At 32.8% G+C, this 6,353-nt stretch overlaps 1 long non-coding RNA gene across 1 annotated transcript; it reads right to left on the bottom strand.

Moving 5' to 3' along the window:
• Window positions 1-12: 12 nt before the first annotated feature.
• Window positions 13-2,001, bottom strand: LOC111241135. The gene is made up of 3 exons (XR_002666922.1): window positions 1,955-2,001; window positions 1,648-1,802; window positions 13-431 (listed from the first exon to the last, which is right to left on the bottom strand). It is a non-coding gene; the product is annotated as an uncharacterized LOC111241135 (long non-coding RNA).
• Window positions 2,002-6,353: the final 4,352 nt, after the last annotated feature.

The raw sequence follows: 6,353 nt of genomic DNA, 5'->3' as shown, positions 1-6,353 counted from the left end.
ATGAAATGTCTCTTGTGACTCATCTTCATTTCTAGAAATATCTTGTCTTTGCCTCTCACCATGAAGATTCCAAATAACATAATTTATGGGAAATTGTTTTAAAATCAAGTGCTCCTCAACTATGCCTCTAGCTTGCCATTTCACAAACCCACATTTGGGGCATGGACATCGAATTGTGTCTCCAGAGGCCTCATTCTCAAAAGCAAAATCTAAGAATTTTTGCAAACCAATTGAGTATTCAACTGTATTTCAGGGCTTAGTTATCCAAGATTTATCCATTCAAAAATATTCCTAAACAAAATAAAATACACTAACACATGAAAAAGAATACAATATTCATGGAAAATACAAATAAATAATGAATTAGAAAAAATGAAATACTTGTTTCTACTAACCTTGAAGCGGTGAGATTGCAATGCTTAAAGAAAAACCTGCAACATCAATTATGAAAAAGGAAAATGATTGTTGAGGAAAGAAGGAAGGAAATGTGAGTCCACACTATTATTCCTGATAAATACTCAACTGTTGTTGGAGAGCGAGGGCTCAAGGTGATAGAAATTCTTTCTTTTTTAAAATATACGTTTCTCAGTATTGTTCTTCTGGGTAATAACTTGTTCAGGGTATGGAGCGTTATGGATTGCAAATCTCAGATCACTGAAATAAATACCCAGAATCTTGATGTATTTAGAAAATCCGATGTTATTAACTTACAAAAGGACACTACAATTAATTTAAAACGGACATGAATGCATTGTGTAAAGAAATTAGAATAGAAGTTCTTTAAGTGTGAGGAGATGTGACCTTTGTGGCTAAATTTCTATATATCTATTTAGGTTTTGTTACAAAAGTCTTACCTGACATTTTTTAGATTAAAGTGTTAAATAATATTAGAGGTATGTACTTTAGTTATATTAGAGTTTGTACTTTTATATTTTNTGTACAATAAAGCAGTTAGTTACTAAGAAAAACTATCTCTTCTGTTGTAGTTAACTATAAATAGGACTNTAATGTTCCTCTTTCACAGGTTAATAAAATGTATGCAGTTTAGTTTGTTACAGACGTCTCTCTCGTTCAGTTTCTTTTACAAAGATCTNATTATAGAAGATGTAAAAGATTTACCTAGGGATTATTATTTTTGTGAGTGTTGTAATGTCTACCTTCGGAAATACAATCCCACGTTCTTGCATTATTTTATATTTTTTCAAATGATAAAAGTCTACAGTGAAAAACTCTTCAATTTTTACTTGTGGCTTGTCTTATTAGTTAAGTCACGGATCACCAAAGCACAAATAACATTGGAAAATCATCTTAGAAACAATTATAACTCATTCGCCTTGTGAGCTAAAGATTTCAGAATGGACTTATTTACAAAGTTGATGTAATTAATTGTAAAATGAAAAATAGCTATAAACCAAATTTCATCCCAAAATTTTCTCTGTATAAAAATCTTCTAAAAGTGCTTATACTCTGACAAATTACAATTACATTGACAAAGTGACAAGAACAAACACCAGAAAACTAAACAAGAACAACATTGTGCAGCCAAGAAAATTTAGCTTTTCACTCTGTGTGTGTGTTGAAAGTGTCGAATTATATTTAATTCACAACAGTTTGCTAATTTCTAGATAAAAACACACATCCCCATACCTGTTCAAGATTTGTAGCAAGGGCTAGGAATTTTTCATCATCCCCCAAAAACTTCATATCCACAATTTCTTCATTATATCCAACAAGTCTTTTGGTTAGATTTAATTGTAACAACTCTTCAGTGCATTCCAGAGAGTAAAATAAAAGCTGCTGATCTGGAGTCACACAAAGCAATCCTTGATCAGAGGGAAGCATAACAGCAGAAATGGTTCACTAACAGACAATTACTCCAAACATTAAAATGGTTCACTAACAGACAAAAAGTGAAAGGCAACCTGTGGGTAAGAAATGGGCTTAAAATAGTAACTGTAAATTTGTTGGAATCAACTCCACAGAAACTTCAAACCAATTTTAGTTATCATAGACTACTGCACTACTTTGTCCTTGTTCCACCCAAACAAGCATGTTCCCACTCTACACTCGAATAAGGAACAATTATCACTATTATAACCACATACATACCATGCCTCTCTAATAACACTGCAACACATTACATTCTGAAAACCTACTCTGCCACTAAAACTGCCTTCAAGATATGGAATAAAGAAAACCAAATGTCGAACTCAAGTTACTCGTTGATGAAAAACATGATTGAGACTGGGAAGAAGATAACCCACTAAAGTGATGCAGAATGAACTCAATAAAACGCTGCACCAAATAAAAGCACAAAGAGTTGTAGAACGATGTACCTCCGTGACGTTATGAGCTCCGCTGTCTGCCGGTCCGCAGAACCCCCGTTGCAGCTTCGTCCACCGACTGCGAATCTGAAAGGAAAAGGAAACACGGGCAATCCAAAGGAGAAATGAAAGAAATGAATGACAACAGGAAATAGAAGAAGGAAGCAAGGAAGATTGCGTACCTGCGAGGGAGAAAACGGATGGAATGAAGGGGGAACTGATTTTGCAGATGGAATTAAAGGGGGAACTGATTTTAGGGTTCAGTGGAAGGGAGAAATTGAATTAGAAATTAGACGGATGGGTTTAGGCAGATGGGTTTAAGATATGAAGGGAATAAAATTTTAGGATTGTTAAAAGAAAATTTACTCTAAAATTGTTAGAGGGAAAAATGTAAAAGAATTAGAAAATGAAGAAAAAAAATATATTATTATTTGAGGAGGTTATAAACCTTTCTTAAAAGGAATTAAAACTCCCACAAACATTGTCAGTTAGATAATTTAAATTAAACATCTTAAGTTGTGTTAATTTGAGGGGGTTTTTTATACCCTCCCCAAAATAACCCCCTCTAAATAAGATTTTTTTTGTAGTGACTGTATCCTTAAGAATACAATATAAGACTAATAACTTACACTATATTACACATCTATATACATTACTTTCAAAACTTTATACCATTGTACTTGATGTACTGACTAGTAATTTTTTAATAGAAATTGTTTACTAAATCATGAATATATTTTTTAACGTGTGTAGATTCATTATTTTTAAGAATTTATCTATGGTGTATTGTGTAAGTTTTTCAAGATACAACAAAATTTTTTCTAAATATTTGAGCTCATAACTAGTAAGAAACTCTACCAGAGTTTATCCCCAGTATATAAGAGTTAGAAATAAGAAAATAAGATAACAAATAAATTAAGAAGGAGAACTAGAAATTTGAAGGTGTTTTGTGCTTCTTTTTGGAATGAAGAAGGTTCTTTATTTATAAAGTTAGGAGAGAATGCAAAATGACCTTTGCTAACATAAATTGAATGTTGCATTATAGTTATGAAAGTTAAATAGAAAATAAACTATGCATTATGAATGTTAATGAGAAAATAAAATTGTTGACCAACATTTAAACTAATGTTTCTTTTGCATTAAATGCTTATTTTACAACAATCCCCCACATATTGCAAAATAAAGTAGAAAAAGGTATTTGACCCAAACAGTTCAGTCTCATAAGTGATTTCTTATTTTGCATGTAATCTTTTTTCCAATGATGTCTTCTTCTTGTAAACTTGCAATAGTGTAAATCTTTATTCTGGTGATTAAACAAAGATTGAAAGAAAAATAAAGTTTTTTATCTTGGGTCTCATAAGATGTAATGCATCAGAGCTGGTATAGAAAGCTATATGAACCAAAGACACTTCACGTGTGTTAGAGGTTTATCAATCATAATACACCCCCACAATCCTTGTTTTTATCGTTGTGTATTAGGTCATGCATGTGTCCGGTATTCATGAGTGCTCTAGAGATCATGCCAAGATCTCATGCAAGTAGCCTCACTCGACACTCATATAGGTGATTTCATCAAGTGTATGTTGCAAATCATACACCACCCATAAAGGATATGAAAATCATTTAACACTTTGTTTAAGCTAAAATTATTTCACCGCATAGAATTTTAATAACAAATTTCATAATGCAGTCTCTAGCACTTTCACACACACACACACCATAAAAATGGATATAATTGGTTAAAATCAATTTAATGCTATTAGAACTAACAAGTGTTTTTACCTATATAAACCTTATTCATGGGATCTTCAATCACAAAGGTTGGGTTACCATCAATGTTTTTAATATCAATTGTCTTATCTGAATTGGAGATCTAGTTAGCATCATTTTACCCTTCTAGTATAGCGAGAAATCCACTATATTAAATGTCATAATTCATTGAACCTCTTAAATATCTCTTGCACTTACATATCAGTATTCCTAATTAGAATATTAAGTGTATCTTCGTAATCTACTTACTGTATAAGTAATATCAGGTTTTAGAAATGCTCATCAAATGTAGTAAGCTCCCAAATATTTGGTCATACTAAGGTTGAGAATAAATTTTCCTCTACCTTTCATTAATTTAGAATTAACATCATAACGGGTACTCACTAGTTTAAAGTCATAAAAATCAAACTTCTTAAGAAGTTTCTCAATGTATTGTTCTTGGGATAGTAATATATTATCTGTCTTCCTTATGATACAATGATGAGTCACATTGGTCATCAGATTTACTTGAGAAACGACCGTAGCAATGTCATCTCCTTTGACTATATTTGCCCTAGGAGGATTATCGTTTCTTACTCTAACCCTACACTATGTTGCATGATGACTCAACTTTTCACATACAAAGTAATTTCCTGTTGTTCAAATTGTTGATAGGGGGAGCACTGGTTTAGCTGAACCTAAAATCTCAGAGTTTCTGGTTTTTGATGATGACAACACATAATTAAAAACACATGTGTGTTATGTGTTACATGTTCATTACTTTCATTATGATGATTATATGAGAACATGTTTGTGTTGTTTATGTGATGATCATTGTTATTCACTGTGATATATATTGAATTTTATCTGTGAATGCATGACATATGTTTTGGAAACGAAAAACCACATGCACTTTTGTTGAAATTAAATTGTGTGGCAAAACAACAGTTTTAAGTCGACTTCATTATGAAGTGAGTCGATTAAAACTCGTGGCTTTGCACAAACTTTTTCAAAGTGTGTGATAACGGTCTAAAAACCATTATTTTCATAAAATTGATATTAAACACATCCTTTATGGCTTAGAATTAGCTTGAAATCATGCAATTTGCTTAAGTTAGAGTATAAGAGAGTCAAATTAGGTTTTATTGGTTTTATGCTTGGTTTTCGTTTGATGTGGCAGGATTTATCAGGAATTGAATGAAGGAAGTCAAGTAAGGGAGGAATTGGATGCAAGAGAAGGTGGAAAAGTGAAGAAAAGAAGAGTTGCAACCATCGTTGGGCGGTGAAACCATCGTCGGGCGGTGAAACCACCGTCGGGCGGTGTACTTGTTAACATTCTGGCAAGTGTACCAGATCGTATCAAGTAATAAATAAACGGGAAATCCGAGTATTTTTTTCCCAAGAGACTCAAGGCACTACAATGTTGTGCTTTTGGTTAACCGATAAAGACTATAAGAACAATATTATTGTGGTTTTTGAATGCAAAACAGAAAAAGTAAATATGCATGCAATTTGATCAATTGAGGTTAAACACAAAAGTGAATGGATGATATTGATAATATGAGTTAAAAAATGCAAGCTTTAAAGTACAGAGAAGAAAACCAAAAACTATTGATAACAAAAGTATATGAATAAAATAAGAACTTCGATATAAGAGAGTTTAGAAGTTACATCTTTCCCCAACAACAAATAAGATTAGTTCTCCATCGTCATGAAAGAACTAGGTGTACAATGGAATGAAAGAGATAGAAACCCTAGAAAGAGAAAAGAAGAGTTGTCAATTCCCCAAATTTGCCCCCAAAGGGGTGCAAAGTGTGTTTATGTGCCTAAGCCATCAAAAGATACAAACCCTAAGACGTTCTGGCCTTTAAATAGGGCATAAAAATAACAGAAAATGGGTCCAAGCCCAAAACATATCATAAAAATAACAGAAAACTGGCCCAAGTCCAATAAACCACCGCTTAGCGGTATGTCCGGCACCCAGAATGGCCCCCCAGTGTTGTCCAGGCGAAAAACAGTGAAAACCAGGTCTTGACTGACCTTTAGCACCCAATTCACTTTTTTTTGCATTCTGGTAAACTCTGGTCAACTTTTCAGCATTCTGGTTAACTGATTGACTTTTCTGGTTGACTGGATGACTTTTCTGCATTCTGTTTGACTTTTCTGCACGGTAACTCCTTGATACTTCAACCCTTTTTCAAATCATTCCAATAACTTACAAAATCAAGGGAGTTTAATGATAAAATCATAAAGTATAACCTCAACACTATTATTCACAAA

Source organism: Vigna radiata, unplaced genomic scaffold (genome assembly GCF_000741045.1).
Source record: "Vigna radiata var. radiata cultivar VC1973A unplaced genomic scaffold, Vradiata_ver6 scaffold_288, whole genome shotgun sequence".
Taxonomy (NCBI): domain Eukaryota; kingdom Viridiplantae; phylum Streptophyta; class Magnoliopsida; order Fabales; family Fabaceae; genus Vigna; species Vigna radiata.
The sequence above is the reverse complement of the archived record's forward strand: the minus strand, read 5'-3'. Positions and strand labels throughout refer to the sequence as shown.